A 27,500-nucleotide genomic window follows, 5' to 3' on the forward strand; every position below is an offset into this window, starting at 1 on the left:
ATAGTTGGATAGAGTAGTTTGGTTTGATAGAGAGTTATTTTTAAAAGAATGTTTGTGCGTTGAAATTCTATGTTTTATTGGGCCAGATGTGGAACCAATATATATTACCTCTTGATTATTATGATTATTTTCCGTTAGGTCTATTGTTGGATTATAATGTGGTGGGTTGGTTAATAATTGATCGGTAGATTGATTTAAGTTGGTGTTATTATTTAATCTGGTAGTTGAGTTATGGCTGTTGATAGGTTCTTGTATATTTGGAGTTTTTGATACTGTGCAGCTATAGATAACATTTTTAATTTTACATGAGCCTTGTAGGGGACATTTATTTTTTCTTCTACAGTTACAGTCCGATGTATTTTGTATAGTTGCATTTTGTAGTTTATTAATTTTATTATTATTAGAGCTAATTATTTTCTGATGAAGGTTAGGCATAGTAGAGTAAGTGACTTTAATTGTGTTCTTATTGAAAATCTTATTATATCTATGGGGGGCTTTAAAGTTCTTATCTAATATTTTAAAAAATTCTCTAGCTATGTTTGTTTCTAGGTTTTTGGAATACGGGGGGTTGAACCATAGGATCTCCTTGTGTCTATTCTTACGTTTGCGGGTTTTAGTTTGTTGTTTATTTATATTATTATCTAATATTTGTAGTTTGGTTTTATCTTTTTTTGTCTCCTGGTTATTTTTCTTAACTCGTATACGGGAAGACATTGCCATATTATATGTTATTACGCTCTTAATAGGTTTATTTTTAATGCAGTTTATGTTTCTATCATTTTCATTTATGAATTTAATTTGTGAATTATATCCAGAGTTTTTAAGGGCTTCATTATAGTATTTTTCATTTTTGGTAAATATTGATTTAGTAGAAGACAGTCTAGAAATTCTTAGAGCGATATTGGGAACTATTGATTTTAATATTGATTTAGGGTGGTTTGATTGATTGTGGACATATAGAAGTGATTGGTTAGGTTTATGGTATGGTTCAAAGGTAGAATTTTCAAGATTTAAGGTTATGTCTAAGAAATTAACAATTTTTTTATTAGGGTCGATTTTTATACTAAGTCCATAATTTTTAAATAATTTATGTAGAGCTTTAATTGCATTTTCATAATTTTTATTAGTAGAATTCGTTATGAAAAGTGCATCATCTCTATATAGCCCTCCTTCAAGTTTGAATTGTTTATGGAGTATACAATGTATTTCATTTAAAAGGAAAAGGCCAACTAGATCAGTGACCTGAGTCGAGTCCGTCGATCCCATTAAAATGTTGAAGTGGTTAGGGGTATTTTTCCTGGTCCAATATTTATTATCAAATGTTATTAAAGACTGTCTAGCTATAAGTATTAGTTTAGTTTCGTCTTGAGTTATATTAGTTAATTTTCGTGCCATTAATAGAGATTTATTAAGTAGGATAGGTGATATAGATTGGTAATATGATTCAATGTCAAAAGAAAGAAATTTAATATTATTTTTATTTTGAATATTAGAAAACCAGTCGATTACTTGGTTTGAAGATTGCCATAGTGGGTATTTTATTATGGATTTAATTTTGGGGATAATTCTATCTAATATGTTTTTACTAACCAGTCCTATATCTGATTTCGAGGGGCAAATGAGTCTAATAGTAGGGTTGATATTGAAGCTGTGTTTGTGGTCTTTTAAAGTAAATCTCGGGGTACCTGGTACCGTTATTTCTGTGTATTTATCTATTTTAAGTTTAGTTAAAATGTTTTTTGCATCATTATTTATTTTATTTAGTGCTGATTTATTAGTAGTTTTATAATTTTTATTAAGTTCTTTATATATTAGATTTTTATATTGTATATAGTCCATTGTGTAGAAATTTCCAGTTTTATCTGCCGGTACTATGAGTTTATTTTGGTGGCTTGTAGAAATAGATTTTGAAAATTTATTTATTTTTTTAAGTGTTGGAGTGATATATTTTTTATTTTTCTTAAATTTAATATTTTTAATCAGGTTGATTAAGTCATTTTCAAAATTTTCAGTGTCTATGTTTCTCTTAGGGTTTTTGTATGTTTTTAGTCTGTAGTATTTCGCTGCTTTTCTTTCTTCATTGTCTTGTCTGAGGATGGTTTCTTTTATTTCTCCAGGTTGGTGGTGTATTGGTTCTGTGGTTTCACTTTGGTAATTATCAAAATGGTAGGCTTTCCATCTCAAGTTCCTTATAAATGTATTTATACTTGTAATTAAGCTGGTTATAAAGGTGTCTTTAGGGGGTATAGGGATGCATTTAGTTGATAATTGTATGTCCTTCTTATGAAACATATCTACAATTACGTATATAAACTCAACCTGTTATAGGGAGCTAATAATTTGAAGGAGATTAGAATAATAGTCTAAAGAGCTAAGTGTATTTTAATGTAATAGTGAAATTACTAGTTTAATTAAAATACAGGAAATGCTCGTTGTAATTTAGATATATAATAAGCTCGATAGTTAAATGTCCTAGAGCTAATTCAATATTAAGTAATGTGATTTATAATTTAAAAATTTTAAAAGATTTTAAAATTTAAAAATCAAAATTTAATTAAATTAAAAATCAGTTTCATAAGAAGGAACAACAACAAAGTCAATTATCTGTACGATCGTTTCGGAAATCCGTGCTTTTTATTTGTGGTATACATGAAGTCACGTAGAACAATTATACATAGTTTTTTTGGTAAGCACAGTCTCCTCATCACCAAATTTAGGAGGATTTCTATTGAATTGAAAAGACACCAAATATATATATATATATATATATATATATATATATATATATATATATAGTCATCCACATACAGTACTGTTTCGCTGTTTCACAGCTCATCAGTGCGGTTAGACAGGTAACTACCTCAAGCCAGGATTGAAACCCGACCGTTTATACGGCAGTCAAGGCTTCTAACCATTACGCTATTGGCGGCTGCTTGAACGAGTAGTGAGTTTAACGATGTTTTGATATCGTCCGAAAACGATGTTTTGATATCGTCCGAAATATATATATATATATATATATATATAGAACAACAGGAGTATGTAATGAAGACACAAAACTATATATTGGTGGATAGAGGTTTGTTCATTTACTGAGTAACGGAATACAAGCAATTATTTGGGGGATAGAAGGGACTCTTTATGCCAAGGCATTTCGAAGCCTAATGCGTCCCATCAGAAGAATAGAGAAGATGCTAGGTAGTATGGTGTTGATGCGGCGTCTAACGTTGGGTTCATTAGGAGCGAAAAAGACTAAGTGGAATTATAGAATGTTGAGAGAAGCTTTATTGAATTCTAAATAAAGGAGACACTTATTGTATATAGTATTAAAAAGCTCCAATGATAATTGTTGAGCTTGGTATTATCCAGATACGTCTCCTATTGTGTAATTGAACTCTCTCTTTTCCTCTTGCGCATTAAGCTTTATATATATATATATATATATATATATATATATATATATATATATATAGAGAGAGAGAGAGAGAGAGAGAGAGAGGGAGAGAGAGAGAGGTAGATAGATAGAGAGACAGAGAGTGAGAGAGAGGGGAGAGAGGGGGGTTGAGAGAGAGGGCAGGTGGTGTTTGATTAACACTGCTGGAGAGCCATGATTTAATATGCTGTTTTGTATTTCAATTCCCGAAACAGTGTTTCATGGTAGAGAAGGACATTTCTTTTATCCTTCATTTTTAATTTTTTCAATTTTTTTCATAGTTTTTAACGTTTTAAAGAATCTTCCAAAACACTAAGTATGTGTACAGGTTTATATATTTATATGTACAAAATTCACCCTATACTAATCAACCAAGAAATATGCATTTTTTAAACAATATTGCTAGACACAATGAGTAGAAATATTGGCTCTATTAAGTTTAATCGAGGAGGGGGCGGGATCATATTTTATCTTTTTAAAAATGTTCTAAAGAAACGAGAAATTGTGGAATATTTATTAATACTTGATCAACAACTTTTGTTAAAATTTAACAAAATTTACAGGGTGGGACAGGAATCTATATATCTATAAAAGTGAACGTGTCTATGTGTGTGTGTATCTGTACATTTCTTTACACAATAACTCTGTCAATTTTCAGTCTACAGACTCGAAATTTGATATACAGGGTACTGAGATTTGGGAAAATATTTGTGGTCTGTTTTCGGCCAGATATTTGGCTGTTAAGGGCTGAAAGTTCAACGATTTGACCTTTGAGAACTTTATCAAACTCCTCCGACAATTTTGGGTCTAAACACTTGAGATTTTGGATATAGGTGCATTGGACATGGATCTAACTTAATGACTCGATTTGAGCCCAAAACAATAAATGTTAAGGAGTCATAATAGGGGTCAAAGTTACAAAAATTTACCGCTTTTTTTTTCTCAACATACACCTCCAAACACCCGGGCAACGCCGGGCTGAAATGCTAGTATATATATATATATATATATATATATATATATATATATATATATATATATATATATATATATATATGTGTGTGTGTGTGTGTGTGTGTGTGTGTGTGTGTGCACATATAGTTTCATATGAATATCTATATTTATGTTGTGATTTAAATTTATAAATCAATGAATTAGAAATAAAAAAAACCCTATAAATTCCACACTATTTTGTAAAGCACGCTTTTAAACAATTGTACATTTATTTTAGCCGCATTCTTTACACGTTAAAACGTTTGTTTTGTTTCGTTTTACACACGAGACGCTTCATAATTTAAAGTAATTTAAATGTAATTTGAACTGAAGCATATAAAAGCATCCAGATTTTAAACAAAAATGCAATAAAAAAATTGCCTGAATACGACTGAGTAAAATCAGTTGAAAGTACTTGCAAGAAAACAGATGGACGAAAATGACTACGGAACTTTCCTACACAGATTCGACCGGGACATAAGAATGATCATTCGAAAAATGGACAATTACAACAACAACAACAACAACAACAACAAAAATTAAGCAAAAACACTCTGTGCTATTTTTTTACAATACCTGTCTGAATGAAACAAGCTGCCGAAATACACTATACACACACACACATACGCATATATATATATATATATATATATATATATATATATATATATATTTATACATATATATTTATACATATATATATATATATATATATATATATATATATATATATATATATAGTTTGATGAGTTATGATACAACGAAACAGGACTGTATGTCGATGGATAAAAATATATTTCAAGCCCCCTCCCCCTCTTTGGGTAGAACACTGTCGTAAATAATCTCACTCGCTACTTAATTGGCTGAAAAATGCGAAGCTCGTTGTTTGTTTGTTTACAAACAGGCGGTTAGAGCACTGTAAGAGTGGTGGCGGATGTCTATTTAAATAGACATCCCGACGGGTTATTGCGGGCGTCGCTTCCGTGGTCGAGTGGGAGAACTGTCGACTGTCAAAACGACGGTTCTAGGTTCAATCCTTGGGATAGATGCTAGTTTAGCAGCACTGATACAACGAAACAGGACTGTATGTCGATGACTATATATATATTTTCCGATGCCGAAAACATCTTTTTAATTTTTATATTTGAGTTTCCTTAAAACAAAATTTGCTGGTAACAATGATACAATAATAAATATTTCTTGGTTTTGAAATACCAGTAAGACTATAATCTATAGATCATCCACCACAAGTGTGTTTATACGTTTGAGAAAATAGATGAACATTAATATGCGTTTTTACGGTAATCTGGGAAAACATACAATTTTATAGTTAAATATTTAGACATTTATAAAGAATCAGAATCGAATCGGTAATTGTATCGCAATTGGCAATTTAGTACACAATTGGTGATTGTATCGGAATTGAAAAAAATATTGAAATCATCCCATCATTCTGTACTAAATTCCCGATTCCGATACAATTACCGATTCTGTCCTGATTTAGATTACGAACTAAACTTTTGCATAAGCTATATCGCCTGAAGAGATCTCTAGTTACTAGTAACTGGCGGACAGACACATGCTTACGAATGTGTATCGATATATTAATGCTTATGTAAAAAAAATAAAAAGTATATATATATGTATATGCACACATATACATACATATGTATACATACATATACATACATGTATACATACATATACATGTATACATACATACATACATACATATACATACATGTATACATACATACATCCATCCATGTATACATACAGGCATACATGTATACATATATATATATAAATACATACATGTATACATACATGTATATATAAATACATATATATATATATATATATATATATATATATATATATATATATATATATATATATATATACGGTTGTCAGTAGACAATAAACACACACACACACATATATATGATTATTTTTTGTGGAAAAAGAAATCCAGCAGAGTGCCCAATTAAAAGGAAAATCCCAAATATAGGAGCGTATTTATATTTTGTGTACAAAAAGTTGTTAGATGAAACAAGTCATTGGTACCGTCGGTTTCAATACCGATAGTTAGGACCGTTTACGATATCTACATCAAAGAGAGTTTGATATAGATATCTTAAACGGTCATAACTATCGGTATTGAAACCGACGGTACCAATGACTTGTTTCATCTAACAACTTTCTGTACACAATATATATATATATATATATATATATATATATATATATCAGTATACATGTATGTATGTATACATATATATGTATATATATATATGTGTGTGTATATATATAGGTATACAGGTATATATATGTGTGTGTGTGTATATATATAGGTATACATGTATATATATATCTATACATACACACACACATATATATATATATATATATATATATATATATATATATATATATATATATATATATATATATATATATATATATATATATGCACAAGATATCTTCACTTTCTCATTCGCTTGCTTTCGTGACTAACAATCTCACGTATAAAAACAGGTCCACATTTCGAAACACCAAAACTTTTCAACTCACACGCGTATATGAGGAACAGAATTTAAACGCATATAGGTAATTTGTCAATATACGCGCTCACCCTATTTCAACTGGCATCGTATTCCGTCGTTCGTGATAAAAGATCACAATCTCTTTTTCATTTTCGCACTAAGAACAACGCACATCACAGCAAATAGGAACAGCGAAAAAGATAGATAACTTGCCTGTTCGATGATGTCGTCCTTGTGTGCTTTTTTTTTCTTTTTTTTTTTTTCACACGGAGGGACGGCTAAGTAAAGGTGTCGACTCCCTCTCAAAGTAAAAACACCGATAAGACTTCCATCAGAGAGTGAGAAAAAAAAAACATTAAAAACTAAAACATTTTAAAAAATCTATAAACACATCCACGACTTTTTGATCATAGCCATCAAGTATCGTTGTTCTATCAGTGAGGACGATTCTGTAATGTCTTCATTTGGCGACCACGTTTCGGAAAATTGCTTCTGTCCATACTCAGGCTACTGGATTATTAAAATTCCATATTTCGTACAGTGCCGCATGGTTTTATAAGCAGACAAGACCACGTCTTTAAGTGCCACCATTCTCCAAGTTGGTAATTAATAGTGCCTTAACGTCAGATCGACATAACGTTATTCAGTGGTCCGAAGTTTGCGTAGCGGCGAGGGTGGTAGGTGTATTCACTTCAAGCGCCCTGCCATACCCCTACCGCATCCAATTTCCATCTTGTTTGATTTGAACAGAGTAATCACAGTGATTGGTACTCGGACTAATGGTGACTAAGTACAACGGTTGGGTGGAAAAGATCTCTGGACACTTGAATGGTTTGGACAAGGGAGGGATGGACGGATGGGATGTTGTGGGTGCTTTCATTTTGAGGAAATTGAAGCCTTCTAACTGGCAGTACACTTAGGGGTTTAAGAAAATAGAAATTGCTTTATTGTATTAGTGCGTCACCTGATGCGTGACAATGTCTGAGTGTGCATGTTTGTGTTTATATGTATACGCATACACGATGGCACAAAGAATGGAATACACGTGTCTGTGTACACGTAAAATAAACATTTATTACTCTCAGATAATAAACCGATTTTACTACGCTACAGTCCGACTTCCTATTTACTGTTTATGCCCGCTCATTTGGCATTTATATATGGACTTGATTTCCTTCAATTCCTTTGTTAATTTTCTGATAGCCTGAAAGTGAAATATTAGCCTACAAATTCTAGGGTCATTTTGTGATTGAGTTCGAATCTCCCGACTAGCAGTAATTATCAGTTCCTACATTGATAAATGCGTAAGCATCAACATTACTGTCTTTATATAAAATAATAGTTAATACTTCAAACATAATATCGTTATATATATATATATATATATATATATATATATAAATAAATATAATTAATATATATATATATATATATATATATATATAGTAAGTTATAAAATGTATATGGCTATTAAGCTACACTGAATATTCCGCGTTTCATCCACTTTAGGATTCTTCAGGCTTATGCTTTTGTGACTAACAATCTCACGTGTAAAAACAGGTCCACATTCGCATAAGCCTGAAGAATCCTAAGGTGAATGAAACGCGGAATATTCAGTGTAGCTTAATGGCCATATACATTTTATAACTTACTAACAAGCTCTACCTACGTATTCAGCACTTTTGAAGTAAATACTTAAAGCTTACTCATAAATCTATACTTTCGTATATTAATTTGCGTAAGCATAAAATACTAGTGTCCGTACGTATAAATGAACAATCATTATTTAATCATAATTATATATATCTTGCATACTTTATGGTATTATATCCGGCATAATCACATTGACACACCGGTTCCCACTGAATCACCAAAGTTAAGCAACGTTGAACCTGATCAGTACTAAACGGGTGGCCATTTGGGACTTCCTGGTGGTGTATGTGCTCTCCGCTTAACCCGGCATTGCTTCCAGTCGCCCTGGACTTCTCCTTGCCTCTGGACTCAAACGGTGCTGATTCAGGAGAGGTGTGATTGAGATTGTACAACCCTTGCCTCATAATTACATGCGCTACTGCTTCCACAGGGGTATCCTTTGTCTTTCGAGACTGAACGGAGGCATTGATATGGTATGGTGATGGTGTGTATATATATATATATATATATATATATATATATATATATATATATATATATTGTCACACAAAAGTCAGTGGCTAAAAAATGCCAGACAAAGTTTTGTTCAAGTGTTTAAACAAATTGAGATGCAATTTAGAACCCTGCCTTCACTTCATTTCCACGATCAGACATTTTATTTCTTTCCTTTAGTCCTCTCATTCCATCAGAAATATTTCTGACAAGGGGGAAAGAGTAGTGTTTTCTGAGTCGGAATCTATTCATCTCACGCGTATCATTAGCTGGTTTTGATCTTTAAGTAGTATTTTTTCCTATTTTAGCTCCTTACATCAAGTGGCGTCATGCTTTGTCTAGAGCGATTTCTATAAAAACAAAAAGAAGCTAAATGAAAATATGAATTTCTATCACAAAAGTAAGTCATATCCAAAGAACGAGCTATACAGTTTCAAATGCGCCCGAGTGGTTATCCAATTGGTTCAATCACTATTTTTTTAAATCAATAACAACCGTAAATCCGTTCGGCCGATATCAGATCAGTCATTGAACTAGAAAGATGGCGTCAATTGTTAAGAGAGGTTTTCTTTAATAAGGGATTTCTTTTCACTTTTTTATTTTTTTATATTTTTAATTGATTGCCTTTGTCTGCAGAGAGCTGGTACTAACTACTATAAGTGTGAACAATAAAGAAATTACTTACGTTTCTGAATTTTTGAGATGAGGATTAGTTATTCGTATTATTTGAATTCTTCAGACTACTGTTCTCATCTTGAGTGTCATTTTCATAACGTTTCGGTCGATGTAACCTCCGACTTTCTTCAGTCAAGTTTTCCTGTTCGTTCATCAAAGAATAAAATGTCGGAAATTTCATTAAAATTTGATATGTTTACGATGTTTGGTAATTTAAAAAAGTAGTTTCCTGGTTCGTATTAGATGTTGAAATTCCCTCCCTGTTTCCTGCTTCCCCGACTGTACCAATCTGCTGAAATTTAAAGGTAACGTGAACAGACATCTCGCTGCTCAACTCCCCACAGTCCTTTGTTAGATTGGAAGGTATAGACCTTAGCCCTAGAACCCCGATATTTGGATCGACATAAGACCACAAATTAACCAGACTAACACGGTAAGCAGTAAAACCCAAACCCTTCACTGTTGAGATCCCTAGATACCGAAAAGTCTTCCACTCTAATAGTTTCTTTCATCGAACTGCTAGATGTTGAAATTCCCTCCCTGTTTCCTGCTTCCCTGACTGTACCAATCTGCTGAAATTTAAATGTAATGTGAACAAACATCTCGCTGCTCAACTCTCCACAGTCCTTGTTAGACATGATCTCAAATAGTAGTTCCTTATGTTCCAAGTGGCAATATGCCTTGTTTGAAGTGAAAATGTGTTTAACTCTTTATGATCTGGTTGAACTAATTCGTTCAGTTGTAAATAAATGAATATAACGCCATCAATAAAGTGGGAATTGATTCAAACACGCCTTGTACGTATTAGTTTATTATAGGCACCGCCAAAAATGGCCGCAAAATCAAGTTGTTGTTGTTTTTTAAAACGAAATTACATTTATTAAAATCCATTATTTCTGAGTAACTTTTTTTTTTCCAGAAAGATAAAACCCTGAATTTTATCATATAGAAAACAGAATAATGTAAAACTTTTTCTACTATTTTTAATTTAATTTTAAATGTTAAATTTTCCCCAAAAGTTAACAATTGACATTTTTTGTCTTGCACAAAAAACGTACATAAATATTTAAAAAAAAAAAAAGGTTTTTGAAATAATTTATTTATTTATTTATTGTCTAACTAAGATTTAGGATGATTTTCTAAGAGAATATGCAAAAATATTATAATATAAGTACCTGGATTTCAAATAATTCCACTTATTCATATATGTAACCAGTTATTTCGCGTCAATCTAGAGTCTAGATCGACACTGTTTACGTTTGCGTTTGATAAGAAACAAACTATGGAAGACCAAACAGGCCAAAAAAACTTATTTTTCAGTGACGAAAATTTCAATGTATTATTAAGCTGAGGCTGGCCAGTACCAGATGGGTGACCATTTGTATGAGTTTGGTTTTTAATGTGTATGTGGCCAGGCTCCCCAAAATGGGGGGGGGCAATTTAAAGCAGAATAAAAAAAAATTATTTCAGCGCGTTTGGTCCACCGTAGTCGAAAGGCGGCAAACATTTTCAAACGGGATAAAAAAAAAATGATGCTATTTTTAACACAAAGGGCACAATATTTATCGAATTTTTTTTTTTTGGTATCGATTCTTCAAAGCATGCCCTATTTAATAATGGTCATGCATTATTCGGCTCGCTAAAAAAAATTGTTAATTTATTTATCAAAGATTTTAAAATGGCTTTTTTCGTATAAATATTAAAAAAAATTTTTTTTTTTGTTTTGCTTAACTTAAATTAATTATTTTACTTAACATATTCACCGAATTTTACACTTCAAAACTCAAAAGCGGGATAATTAAACACAATCGAAGTTCTGATATTCAGACCTCAAAATAAGGTATGCAAACAATTTTTTTTTAATCTATAATTCTGTCCCTTACAACAACACAATATGTTTTGTTCAGTTTCAGATGATTATTTTAAGCATATTTGTTCCCACTTCAAAACAAGGGGGGGTTGTAAGCAAAAAACTATATATATAAATATCGTTTATGAAAAATAAGTACACCGTTATAAAGTTCATTCTTCTCTTAATAATCGCTGAAAATTTCGTATTGATCGGATAATTACCTGATTTTTGGTAGATTTTTAAAAAGACGGTCCGTCAAAAAGTACTGACCTGCCCCCCCCCCCAGTTTTGGCGGTGCCTAGTTTATTATCTGGGTAGATACCAGATACCTCCAGGTGGCAACTGTCCATTGCTTACATTCAGTATGCCGCCATCTGTCTCAGAGAATGGAGGATTTCATTTGTTGTCATAAACACACTTTTTTTCAAGCACTATGGATAATAATCAAGGTAAGTTTATGAAATGCAAAAATTCTCAGTGGTAGTTTAACTATTGAACTTCTTAATGTTTCCAGTTTGAAGACAATCATAGTATTATTAACCGTTAAACTAACTAAAATTAACAATAAACATTTCGTAATCTTCAAAGTAAGCGTGATGATTATCTAGCGTAAAAAATAATTCTGTAGTAAAAATGTTTAAAATTATGAAATGAAGAATCATTTCAACTTAAAAATTATTTGACTTTAAGCATTTTAAGCGGAGAAAATCACGTTTTAGATGTGTAAAAAGTTCGTGAACTAACGCCGAGATGGCGGTAAATCGGCTGCTTAAAAAAAACAAACAAAAAAAAAAACGTGAACTCGATAACATAAAAAGCGAATCGCCGGAATATGAAACGAAAAACGTAACGAAGCAAAATTGAAAGTTTGAAAATTGAAAGTTTGAAAATTGAAAGTTTGAAAATTGAAAGTTTGAAAATTGAAAGTTTGAAACCAAAACGAAAACTGGAGGCACACTTTGAGAAGCAACCATAAAAGAAATGTTAATAAAAATAATTTATTTACAAAAAAGAATTGTCATTTTCCTTTAAAATTTTTTTTTAGATTTAATCTTTTTAGAAAAAGATTTTATGTACTAAAACCAGTTTTTCATAAAAATATTTTATTTAAAACAATGTGTTAATAAAATAAGTTATTTAGAACAAACAACTGCCATTTTAATTGTTAATATTTTTTTTATATTATATGTTTTTATAAAAATATTTTATATACAAAAATAAGTTTTTCTCCTTTCTTTTCGACGCAACAAATTATCTCGCTAAATTTATTAGGGCTGACTCTTTCACGCCACATAAATTAAAATAGATATGGAGTGAAGAGAATATGAAGTTTACAGAGAAGATTCCGTTTAGCTCACATCCAAGTACTCTCATTCAATTTATCGTTTCGTTTCGCTGACAGCGTTTCGATTTTTTTATTAGCCAAGTCAAGGCTTTTCACGAAGTTCAAGGTTTCATAACAGACAGCCATCTTGGATTTTGTTCACGGACTTTTGACACATTTAAAATGTGATTTTCTCCACTTAAAATGCTTAAAATAAAATCATTTTTAAGTCGGAATGATTCCTCATGCCATAATATTTAACAAAAAACATGTCTTACTGCCGACACAGAATTATTTTTTACAAAAGATAATCATCACGTTTACTTGGGAGATTACCAAATATTTTCATAATCATCTACATAATAATTCAAGTCATAACAGGTTAATAATGTTCACCTATTTATTTCTTTATCTTTTATTATTGCTTATATTCGGATCCATGTCTTGAACCATGATGTAAATAAAAAAATGTATGACACCATATAAAAAGCTATAATTATTTTGTTAAGGTCATAAACGGTTTAAAGAATTTTAAAGAAGACAAAAAAAGAAAGTATTCCGTCTAACATAACCAGAGTTCACTCCCTTGTTCAGAGTTATTGATTGATATATTTCATCTATTTCTTCTTTCGTTAAAATCAAAATGGCCGTTTGCACGCAAAGTTTTAGCTGCAAAAATGAATAGAGGGAAATAACAGCAGAATGACTGGGAATGATTTTGTCATGCAGAAGGCTTGCAAGGGCGGACGATCGCTGATTAGTTTACGTTAATGTGACGGAAGCAGCTGAGCGAAAAATAAACGTGCCGTTAAGGAGAATAGAGAACTGAAAGGGCGGAGATTAAGCACGAATTGGCATTTTTATTTGCTTTTATTCTTTGATTTCGTTTTCTTCTTTTCTACAATTGTCTCTTTAACAAGACTTTTTGGATTGGCGGGTGGGAGGGTGGGGGTCTTCTTTTTTCTTTTCTTTTTAGAAATATTTGATATTTTTGTTTTTGTTGTTCCTTACTAAAACAATTTTATATTAATTTGCAGTAACACAATCCATTGTTTTTTTTTTTTTTGTGTGATTTTTTTATTTACATTTTTTAAAAATTTATTGTACAACATTTTTTCCTTTTTTCATGTATTTTTTAAAACCTTATTAGTATACAAATTCTGTAAAATATGATGAAAAAAAATGCTTCAATAGCACCAGATATTCATGTAGATTCATTACTAAAATAGTCATCGCAAATCATTGAATTATGTCAGTAATTTAATTCTGCATATATACGCAATTTCTGAGAACATAAAAAAACAATGGCACAGAGTTAGCTTTTTTATTATAGAATCAAAGCATTATTTTCTAATTCATTTCAGGTAGTCATGTGAGTCTGAGGTGATTGTCTGACTTGCTATTTGTTGTTTGATTCCATTGACCACTTGAAATGAAATATATATATATATATATATATATATATATACATATATACATATATATATATACATACATACAGACACATATATACATACACACATATGTATACATACATATACAGTACATACAAATACATATATATATGCACATATACACACATACAAACACATATATATACTACGTATATATACACATATATACATATATATTTATATATATATGTATATACACACATATATTCATACATGATTATATGCATACATCCATAATACATGCACACATAAATATACATTCATACATATGCACATACATATATGTACATATATGCATATATATTCATATATACATATATATACAAATATATACATACACACATATATACATACAAATACTTATATACATATATGTATATATATATATATAAATACACACACATATACAAATATATACATACACATACTTATATGCATATATGTAGATATATATATAAATACACACACACATATATATATATATATACAAATATATACATACACATACTTATATACATATATGTAGATATATATATATAAATACACACACACGCATATATATATATATATATATATATATATATATATATATATATATATATATATATATATATATATCCAAACGATGATATGAGTTAAATCACAGATGAATTAATCTTGTGGTTTACAGTCTTACAAAATATTTTTGGGAGGTAATATTGTTATATAAAACAATCCCAACAAAATAAAAATCTACTAGACAAAGCAAATTACATTTACAGTTTTCAAATTTAAAATTACATTCAGAAAAATATAATATTAATATCAAAATTTATTGCTTGGACAAAGAATACAATATTTTTATCCAAACAATAATTTTTTATTTTGTATATTACTTTTTAATGAAATTTCGTAAAAAAAACTGTACACACACACACCCACCTACACACACACACACACACACACACACACACACACACACACACACACATACACACACACATATATATATAATTATAGGTCTCCATTTTTATATAAATTTCACTTTGTGTGTGTACGTGTGTGAGTTACTTCCTTATAGATTCCGAAAAGGTTGAGCCTATTTTGCAAATTTCACACAAAGGTAATTTATATATCTGGCAGTGTTCTTAGGTAAATTTCATTCAGAAAAATATAATTTTCAAAACACAAAATTTATTGTTTGGACAAAGAATACAATATTTATATCCAAACAATATTTTTTTATTTTGTATATTACTTTTTAATGAAATCTCGTAAAAAAAACTGTACACACACACACACCTACAAACACACACACACACACACACACACACACACACATATATATATAATTATAGGTCTCCATTTTTATATAAATTTCACTTTGTGTGTGTACGTGTGTGAGTTACTTCCTTATAGATTCCGAAAAGGTTGAGCCTATTTTGCAAATTTCACACAAAGGTAATTTATATATCTGGCAGTGTTCTTAGGTAAATCATTTTTTATTTTGTATATTATTTGTTTTTAATAAAATTTAGATTTTAAAAAAACTGTACATATTTCCTAACCTCTGATGAGAAGGAAAGTATTTCTTCGAAACTCCGCGGATTAAGGACTATCCACTTATTAAGTGTTTCCTTTTCAGATTAAATATGTATTTAACTCTTTTTCAAAGTGTTTTTTAAAATGTTTTAATAACTGTGTGCTCTTATATATATATATATATATATATATATATATATATATATATATATATATATACAAGAATTACATTTACCAAAATGATCCAAGATGGCAAAACTAAAGTATATTATAAATATCAAAGAATTAATATTTATAAAGTAATCTCAACCGGATGTAAAAGCTCGATAAAACCAAATAATAAGATAGAGCTTATAATAAGAAAAAGTAGTTAATAAAACATGTTAAAAACACTTTGGGAAAGAGTTAAAAACATATTTAATTTTAAAAAGAAAACACTAGATAAATGGATAGTCCTTAATCCGCGGAATTTCGAATGACGGTAAAATCCAAAGATGCAGAATCCAAGAGAGTTAGTTAAAATTTCATTCGCAAAAGTAAAATCCAAGGCAACCGCGTAATTGGAAGATGATCCAAAGTAACACAAAAGGCAGAAATCCGTGGAATAATTCACAAATAGGTACAAGGAAATGGGAAAGAATTCCAATATATTATTAAAAGAAAGATAAAATGTGCGCAAAAAAGAAATGGAACAAATATACAGTTCGGCTGTCGAGACAATTGGAAATTTTACTCTTCACCAGACTATCCATTCACGTGAAATCACTTTTTATTCACCCAATTCCCTCTGCTTTACTTTTTTTGATCAAGTAAGATCTATGACTTACTTGTAGTTTCATTTAATACTTTTGCAAGCAAAATCCGATCCCGCATTTTGCTAAATCCTACCCTCTGATGAGAAGGAAAGTATTTCTTCGAAACTCCGCGGATTAAGGACTATCCATTTATTTAGTGTCTCCTTTTTAAAATTAAATATGTTTTAAACTCTTTTCCAAATTGTTTTAACATGTTTTATTAACTACTTGTTCCTATATATATATATATATATATATATATATATATAATTATATATTTCCACTTTTATATAAAAGTCAATTTGTTTGTGTATGTGTCTGAGTTCCTTCCTTATAGATTCCGAAAAGACTCAGCTTATCTTTTGCAAATTTTACGCAATCGTAATTTATATATCTGGCAGTGTTCTCAGATGTTTCGTACAGAAATTCACCTGATAAGTATTGAAAATCGAAAAAAATCCGATCTTAGAAAATAGTTTTTCTCTCCTTTAAATAAAAAGAAACATTTTTACGGGGGAATATTTTACATTACACCGGCCAACAAAAAATTTTAAAAAATCTCAGCAAATCATATCTTGTTAAAAAAACAAAAAAAAAACAGATTTATTGCCATCTGGCGATATAGCAGAGTGGTAGAGCATTCGACTACCGATCAAATGATCGCCTGTTTAAGCCTGGGTGTACTTCACCATTTTACTTTAATTTTTCTTATTAATGAGTTGAATTTAGACGTACCATTTAAAATCACTGCAAATCATTTCTTCGTTTTCATATTTTAAAACTAAACATTAATCAGAAGGAATTTTTCAGGGCATTTTCATCAAGCCAAAATATCAGCTGACGTGATATTGTAAACCAACTCAGACGGAATTTGATGCATTTGATGTATTGTCATTATTTTTTTAAATTTTGTGCGAATTATTCCTAATAAATACAATAATCGATAGATATTGATTCTATAATATTATATGGAAGTAAGCTTCTCATTTTTTTTAGATTACATTTTATTTGTGCGTATTTGTACAATTATCTTTTTATTTGGCCTTTTTCTCTACAGTTTTGAGTTTTTGGGATGAAGAGTTATTATTCATATTATTAGGATTCTTCGGACTACTGTTCTCATCTTGCGTGTTATTTTTCACAGCGTTTCGGTCCATGTAACTTCCGATATATCTTGTCAAACTCGAGAAATCTTGCTGTCGAACTCGAGAATCAGCACGGAATTTCGAATGGGACCCTTTATTTAATCAACAGAGGTTGCATGCTCTCGTTCCGTCAGCCAGGACGGTTCGACAAGATACACATGGGGGAGGTCAGAGATTACATTGACTCGAACGTTATTAGATGTGAACATTAGTCTCTGTTCTTCTGCCTATTTTTTGTGTTTCTTTTTACTGTTTCCGCTTTTGTTTTCGAATTATATTTGTCTTTTTTTTTGTCTTTTTCATTTCTTTCTTTTTCTTTCTTTTATTTTTCTATCTTTCTTTTACGTTTTTCTTTCTTTCTTTGATTTTTTCTTTCTTTTGCTTTTTTCTTACTTTTATTTTTCTTTCTTTTATTTTTGTTTCTTACTTCTATTTTTTCTTTCTTCCACTTTTTATTTCTTTCATTCTTTTACTTTTTCTGTCTTTATATCATTTTTATTTTTTATTTTCTTTCGTTCCTATACTTTTTCCTTCTTTCTTTCACTTTTCTGTCTTTCCTTTCCCTTTTCCCCTCTTTCTTTTACATTTTCTTTCCTTCTTTCACTTTTTCTTTTCTTTTACTTTTTCTTTTTTTTACTTTTACTTTCTTCTTTACGTTTTCTTTATTTTATTTACTTTATCTTTCTTTCTTTTACTTTCTCTTTCTTTTATTTTTTCTTTCTTTATTTTTCTTTTATTTATTTTATTGTTTATTTTGCTATTTTCCATTTACCATCTTTTACATTTTATCCTTTTTCTTTTCTTTTCTTTTCAATCTCACGTTTCCTTTTATTTTGTCTTTTTTCGTTTTTTTCTTTCTTTTTCGTGGGACTCTGTTCTTTATCTTATTTTGTCTTTTTTCGTTCTTTTCTTTCTTTTTCGTGGGACTCTGTTCTTTATTTTATTTTGTCTTTTTTCTTTCTTTTCTTTCTTTTTGTTGGGACTCTGTTCTTTATCTTATTTTGTCTTTTTTCGTTCTTTTCTTTCTTTTTCGTGGGACTCTGTTCTTTATTTTATTTTGTCTTTTTCTTTCTTTTCTTTCTTTTTGTGGGATTTTGTTCTTTATCTTATTTTGTCTTTTTTCGTTCTTTTCTTTCTTTTTTGTGCGACTGTTCTTTATTTTATTTTGTCTTTTTCTTTCTTTTCTTTCTTTTTTGTGGGACTCTGTTCTTTATTTTATTTAGTCTTTTTTCGTTTTTTTCCTTCTTTTTCGTGGGACTGTTCTTTATTTTATTTTGTCTTTTTTTTTTCCTTTTTTTTCTTTTTGTTGGGACTCTGTTCTTTATCTTATTTTGTCTTTTTTCGTTCTTTTCTTTCTTTTTCGTGGGACTCTGTTCTTTATTTTATTTTGTCTTTTTTCTTTCTTTTCTTTCTTTTTGTGGGACTCTGTTCTTTATCTTATTTTGTCTTTTTTCGTTCTTTTCTTTCTTTTTGTTGGGACTCTGTTCTTTATTTTATTTTGTCTTTTTTCTTTCTTTTCTTTCTTTTTGTTGGGACTCTGTTCTTTATCTTATTTTGTCTTTTTTCGTTCTTTTCTTTCTTTTTCGTGGGACTCTGTTCTTTATTTTATTTTGTCTTTTTTCTTTCTTTTCTTTCTTTTCGTGGGACTCTGTTCTTTATCTTATTTTGTCATTTTTCGTTCTTTTCTTTCTTTTTGTGGGACTCTGGTCTTTATTTTATTTTGTCTTTTTTCTTTCTTTTCTTTCTTTTTGTTGGGACTCTGTTCTTTATCTTATTTTGTCTTTTTTCGTTCTTTTCTTTCTTTTTCGTGGGACTCTGTTCTTTATTTTATTTTGTCTTTTTCTTTCTTTTCTTTCTTTTTGTGGGATTTTGTTCTTTATTTTATTTTGTGTTTTTTCGTTCTTTTCTTTCTTTTTCGTGCGACTGTTCTTTATTTTATTTTGTCTTTTTCTTTCTTTTCTTTCTTTTTTGTGGGACTCTGTTCTTTATTTTATTTTGTCTTTTTTCGTTCTTTTCTTTCTTTTTCGTGGGACTCTGTTCTTTATTTTATGTTGTCTTTTTTCTTTCTTTTCTTTCTTTTTGTGGGACTCTGTTCTTTATCTTATTTTGTCTTTTTTCGTTCTTTTCTTTCTTTTTCGTGGGACTCTGTTCTTTATTTTATTTTGTCTTTTTTCTTTCTTTTCTTTCTTTTTTGTGGGACTCTGTTCTTTATTTTATGTTGTCTTTTTTCTTTCTTTTCTTTCTTTTTGTGGGACTCTGTTCTTTATCTTATTTTGTCTTTTTTCGTTCTTTTCTTTCTTTTTCGTGGGACTCTGTTCTTTATTTATTTTGTCTTTTTTCGTTCTTTTCTTTCATTTTCGTGGGACTCTTTTCTTTATTTCGCTCTTAAATTTCGTTTTCTTTTATTTTATTTCCTTTTTTTTTTCATTCTCACATTTATTGTATCTCCTCTTCTCTTTCCTTTTACTAACTTTCTTTAATAGTGTTTGTTTATACAGAATCCATTTCTCTATTTTTCTAAAAAAATTTTAATTCGCATTTTTCCCTCTTTTTGCTATTATTTCCTTTTCTTCGAAAACATTTGAAGGAAATTAAAAATAAAATAAAAATTTAAAAAAATCAGTACATTTTCCAATAATGTGTGTACGAACATTTCATGTCTATAAACCTCATCGCTTTGCCGGATAGATATCCAAACTCTCAGTCCAATCTGTCAGACCCGCCTCCCCTTCTTCCATTCCCGCCTTTTCCGCCATTGCAATTACGAAAGAACTGACATTTTAATTGAGATTAATTTCCTCTTCTTGTTTCGGAGGCAAATAATTTAAAAGCACCTTCAAACATTTCACATGGAACTTTCCAACGCAGTTGCCGCAAAGAAATTAGAAAGGAAAACTGAAAAAATACTTTTTAAATTACTAACAGATCGAAAATTGTTTTCGCAACCATTGTGATTGCTGGGAGTTGGCTATTTATCTGCAAGTTGCTGCGCGTCCATTTTTCTTTGATCTTCAATAAATAAACGAGAATAACATAAACATTCTTGTCTGTTTATTATCATCGGTATCATTATAATAATAATAATAATAATAATAATAATAATAATAATAATTATTATTATTATTATTATATTAATATTATAATTATTATTATATTAATATTATTATTATTATTATTATATTAATATTATAATTATTATTATATTAATATTATTATTATTATTATTATATTAATATTATAATTATTATTATATTAATATTATTATTATAATTATTGTTATATTATTATTATTATTATTATTATTATTTTATCATTATTATTATTTTATTATTATTTTTAATATTATATTATTATTATTTTTTTTTTATTATTATTATATTATTATTATTAATATTTATTTTCATTATTATCATTATTATTGAATCATTATTATTATATTATTATCATCATTTTATTATTATTATTATTATAATTATTATTGTATTCTTATATTATTATCATCATTATTTTATTATTATTATTATTATATTATTATCATTATTATTATTACTATTATTTTTAACATCATCATTATTATATTATTATCATTATTTTTATCCTATATTATCATAATATTATTCTTATATTATCATTATTAGTATATTATAATTATTTTTATATTATTATCATCATTTTTATATTATTATATCATTATTATCATTTTTAAATTATTGTTATCATTATCATATAATCATCAGTTTTATATCATTATTATATTTAATCATTATTACATTATTATATGATTATCATAATTATATTATCATTATTATCTTCACTATTATTAGCACTATTATATTAGTATCATTATTACATTCTTATTATATCGTTATATTATTATGTTATTACTAGCAGTACTCGCTAACCGGCGTTGCCCGGTGGAAGCGTGCCCCCCCCCAATGCAAAAGTAAAGTACGATTATTGTTGTTGTTGTTGTTGTTGTTGTTGTTGTTGTTACTGCTGCCCAGAACACCCCAACTCCTATATAGGTATTGAGCAAGCCCCAGTCATTAAAAATATTTAAAAAAATAAAAATATTAGCGAGGGTAAAAATAAAAAAAAATTACTCAGTAGTCATACCAGTTGGAGAGATGTGAAAAAAAAAAAAGAAAAGAAAATAAGTATTAGGGAAGCAGGCAGGCTCGAACCTGTGTAACGAATGGTGAAAGAAATATGAAAACAAAAAATAATTCATTTAGCTGTCGAGAGAGCGCGAGAGAGAGAGAGAGCGAGAGCGAGAGAGAGAGAGAGAGAAAGAGCGAGAGAGAGCGAGAGAAACCGAGAGAGAGAGAGCGCGCGCGCGAGAGAGAGAGAGCAAGAGAGAGCGAGAGAGAGAGAAAGAGCGAGAGAGAGCGAGAGAAACCGAGAGAGAGAGAGCGCGCGCGAGAGAGAGAGAGAGAGAAAGAGAGAGAGAGAGAGCGAGAGAGAGAGAGAGCGAGCGAGAGAGAGAGAGAGAGAGAAAGTCTGCAATTTTTGACGAACTAAAAATCAGGAAATACTTTATCGGACAATTTTAAATAAAAATAATTTATATTATTTTAAAGTAAAACATTTCACCAATAAACTGAAAACAGAAATTTTTATTTGTATTTCAGATTAAAAAAAAAAAAACATGGTACTGATGCATATTGTGAACGTCCATGTCAAAATCCAAGTATTAAATAAAGAAATCGGTGCCTTTTTGTTTTCGTTTTCTCAAGAACCATTGTTTCATTTTGTTTCTACAGTAGGTTTCGAACAACAGATGCCAAATACAAATTTCTTATGCCTATTAGCCACTATGTAACTTTATAAAGACTTTTCTGGCACATCCGGGTGCTTGAATAAAATCCTAGATTACATCCGAGGAGCTACAGCATCACTATCGCATTAACCTACAGAGGAAGTAGTCCCGATTTTTATCCCCATCACTAAAGTCCTACCACTGCCATCAGTAAACACCGCAGATTGTTATACACAGGGTACGGATACTGTGGTTTCACCCTCCGTAACTGTTTCATAAACTCATAGCATAGCCGTTAAATTCCCGTACGCCTATTAGAAAAATAATAAATTCTCCCTGAAAATCTCCTCATTAGCTTACACCAGAACGAAACCTTATTCCAGAATACAATCCTATACACTAAAATGAACGATCAAGATACTAACCAACATGTCGTCTACAGATACACACTTACTTAGCTGCTGGGAATAAATTGCCTCTCTCTCTCTCTCTCTCTCTCTCTCTCTCTCTCTCTCTCTCTCTCTCTCTCTCTCTCTTTCTCCCTAAATATATTTTCCAGAAAGAGAGAGAGAGAGAGTCTCTCTCTCTTTCTCCCTAAAGAGAGAGAGAGGGAGAGAGAGAGAGAGAGAGAGGGAGAGAGAGAGAGAGAGAGAGAAAGTTATATGTGTGTTATAGATAGATAGATAGATAGATAGAGCGCTTACTTAGCCGCTCGGAATGACTTGCTTCTCTCTCTCTCTCTCTCTCTCTCTCTCTCTCTATATATATATATATATATATATATATATATATATATATATATATCCCCCCTCTCTTTCTCCTCTTTACACTCATCCAGCGGAGGTCTGGATAGTGCTTTCTCTATTCGGTCTTTTCATCCTCTTTGACCCTCACTTGACGAAAAAAGGGGGAGGCAAGGGCGCAAGGAGGATTAACTTACAATCATACAGTTTCCGTTTTCATGATTCCATGTGATGTCCCTCTTTGTTTTATATCTGTAGCATTTTCTGTATGTTCAGTTTGTGCCTGTAGTTCATGTGTGTAAGTTTCCGCATTCAAGGATTTTCCTTAATATTTCAGTCGTTTTCCTTTTTGTTAACCGTTGTATCTTCTCAGCCATCCTTCTGATTCCAATCTCTCCCATTCTTTTTTCAAAGTTTTTCGGTATATTTCCTGGCACTCCTACTATTATTGGTGTTATCTTAAATTTCTTCATCTTTCAGATTCCTTTGACCTCTCTAGCCAGTTCCTTGTATTTACCCTGCTTCTCAGTCTCCTTAATCCTCACTCTGTGGTCTGTTGGAACGGCAAAATCTACAATCTGGCAGGACTTTTCCTTCTTGTTAATTATTATGACGCTGGGTTTTCCTGTTTGGATTAGTTTATCCGTTTGTAACTCCACGTCCCATAGGATCTTGTGACTTTCATTTCCTAGTACTGCTACCGGTTTGTGCTGGTACTATTTGTCTGAGCATTCAAGATGCAATCGTCTGCAAAATTGCCAATGTACCGCTTTCCCCACTTGATCGCGTCTATTTTTATATTCTTTTTAGACTAGTTTGCTGCATTAACTTATTATGTGGTTTACTGTTTCGTCTCTTTGTCCGCAGAGTCTGCATTTGCTGTTTTCTTGTATCTTGTCAATCCTTGCTTAGATATTTTGTGCAGCTGTTCTTAGGGATTCCGTTTCTCTGTTAAGGTTTCCTTTTTGTATCCATTTCGAAGTGTTTTCGTTTGTCTTATCTTTTGTCATCCTTATGAATCGCCTGTTGTTGTTGTTGTTGTTGTTGTTATGTTAACATTATCGTTAGAAATTTATATATTTTTACTAAAAAATAAAAGTACAAGTTTTCAAAATAATTATTGTTTATTTCAGCATAAACCTTGCTGTTCTACTTGAACATATTTTCTTCGTTTCAAAATTGAACATTCTTACAATTGTAATGACAGCTTTTCCCGTTTCATAGAATTTTATTTTCAATCCATTTCCCCTCACAAACCCTCAGTTTTCTTTCCGAGATTGTGCACGCGCTCCTTATAATTTAAACCCGAAGAAATAAGCAAGCGATGCTAAACATATAATTTGAAGCTAACAAGATCTTGTTAGCGCACATATGTTTTTGTTTCAAAATTTTTAAAGACGGGGAAAATCAAAGATTCAATTGGTTTTAATTTATTCAACCGCTTATGATTGCGTTGTCAAGTTTGAATCTCTGCAAGTGAGAGAATCTAAATTCTTTTGAAATAAAAAAAAAGTTTCATGACTAAAATTTTTTTAAAAATCTATATAAAAAAGTAAATGTACGTATGTCTGTCTGTCTATTTATAAATATTTAACCGTTAAACTCTTAAACTACTGGTCACATAACACTAGAATTAACAAGAAATAATAATTATACACCAAGGATGTTCATTAATGACTAAAAACTTGGTTTGGATGAATACCACGTACAGAAATATGTCGGCAAGTTGAAAATGCAAAATGTTCATTTCAACTTGCCAACATTTCTATTAGTTTGCGCATGCGTAAAACTAACCATAGCTAAAAGTGGTTTAATTCATAACATTCGTATCTTTCTGTCAGGTTAGTTTAAACAGTAGCGAAAACGGCTGGAGCGCTAAATGTTTTGGTTTCGATTCTAGATGATGGCACCCAAGTCATTTTTTCACTTTGGAATCAGTAATACGAGGGGCGTGCAATAATGCTGACCCACTTCCAGTTGTCTGATCTAGCTGAAATTTTGCATGTGCAATGACTTGTATCTCTACAGGTTATGTGGCAAATTACAGCTCTGAACTAATTGTGGTTTCTGTTTTACATGTGTTTGAACTGAGTTGGGTGTGAAATGGAGCCTGTGGAATGTCGAGCAGTGATCCGGTTTTTGTATTTGAAAGGACGCACACCACTAGAGACTTTTGATGAAATGAAAGAAACATATGGTGATAATGCCCCATCATATGACCTTGTAAAACGCTGGCATCATGGATTCAAACATGGCCAGAAGTCTGTGGAAACAGCTCCTAGACCTGGTCATCCCCCTTCTGCCATTGATGAGGAATCTGTGCGTGAAGTTGAGGCTGCCATTTTGAAAGATCGGCGCATTACTATTCGCCAAATAGCCCAAAATGTCAAGATTAGTACAAGGTCTGTTGAAACTATCATTCATGACCATTTGCATATGCATAAGGTGTCTGCCAGATGGATTCCAGGTTGTTCACACCATTCCAGAAGCGAGAAAGCGTTGTGTGCATGAGGATGAATTTGGAGATGTGCCAAGAAGATGAGTCAAAGTTTTTCAAAAGACTGATTACAAAGGATGAAACCTGGGTCCATCACTATGATCCAGAGACCAAAGCCCAGTCAATGCAGTGGAAGCACTTGAACTCACTACCTCCAAAGAAGGCAAGGATGCAGCCCTCCGCTGGCAAGGTCATGCTCAGTCTTCTGGGACCAGGACGGAGTAGTGATGACAGATTTCCTGGAGAAGGGTACCACAATTACAGGAGCCTATTATGCTTTACTTTTGAGGAAATTAAGGGAAGCTATCAAAATCAAGAGTCGGGGCAAGATCGGCAAAGGTACCCTTCTCCTGCAGGACAACGCTCCGGTCCACAACTTGCATGTTGCCAGATCAGAAGCACGGGCGTGTGGTTATGAAATCCTTCCCCATCCTCCCTACCCTCCTGACCTTGCACTCTCTTACTTTCACCTCTTCCCAGTCATGAAGTCGTTTTTGAAAGGAAAGTGTTTCCCAGATGATGCAGCCTTTATTTCTGAAGTCACGTCGTGGTTGGATGACCGACCTGAGGCGTTCTATAAAAACGGTCTCCAGAGCTGCATCAAACGATGGGAGAAATGCATAACTCTGAGTGGTTCCTATGTCGAAAAAGACTAATAACTGTACCATGTTTCGTTGCTCTACTGGTATGGGAAGTGCGTCAGGGGCATTACTTATTGCACACCCCTCGTATATATATATATATATATATATATATATATATATATATATATATATATATATATATATATATATATATATATATATATATATATTACTGATTAGTTATATTTTTGGGGAAAAAAGGATTCCAGCAGAGTGCTCTATTATGAGGAAAAATCTGAAAATAAGAGCGTATTAATTACGTTTTATTTACAGAAAGTTTAAAGGAGATAAGTCATCGGTACCGTCGGTTTCAAACCTGATAATTAGGGACCTTATGATAAAACGGCCCCTAATTCGATGCATCCGTTCAGTCTCGAAAGACAAAGGATACCCACTGTAGGAGTATCTGCACGTGTAATTGTGTGGCAAGGAGAAGTTCAGAACGACTAGAAACAATGCCGAGATAAGCAGAGAGCACATGCAGCACTTGGAATTCTCAAATGGTCACCCATCTGGTACTGGCAAGGCTCATCGTTGCTTAACTTCAGTGATATGACGGGAACCGGCGTGTCAAACGTGATTATGCCGTATCATTATCATGTTTGAAACCGACGGTACCGATGACTTATCTTATCTAAACTTTCTGTAAATAAAACATATATATATATATATATATATATATATATATATATACATACATACATATATACATACATATATATATACATACATATATATATACATACATAGATACATATATATATATATATATATATATATATATATATATAAATTTTTATCATTCAATGAATTAAATTAAATTAATTATGACGTGAAATGTTTGAGTTTCAGATCAAAAGATTTTTATTATTCTATGTAAGACAAAGAATACATTGGAAATATTTTAACTTTTTATCCTGTAGGTTTTCGATATCTGCCATCAATGCTTTACAGCTCATTTGCTAAAGTCAGTGA

The 27,500-nt window shown here is 30.8% G+C and overlaps 1 protein-coding gene across 3 annotated transcripts in view; it reads right to left on the reverse strand.

The window, feature by feature from the left end:
- Positions 1-27,500, reverse strand: part of LOC145242985 (protocadherin beta-16-like) — a 470,505-nt gene that overhangs the window by 242,563 nt on the left and 200,442 nt on the right. The window lies entirely within an intron of this gene.

The sequence above is a fragment of the Euprymna scolopes genome, chromosome 21 (genome assembly GCF_053919585.1).
Source record: "Euprymna scolopes isolate OS-2025 chromosome 21, ASM5391958v1, whole genome shotgun sequence".
Lineage (NCBI taxonomy): Eukaryota > Metazoa > Mollusca > Cephalopoda > Sepiida > Sepiolidae > Euprymna > Euprymna scolopes.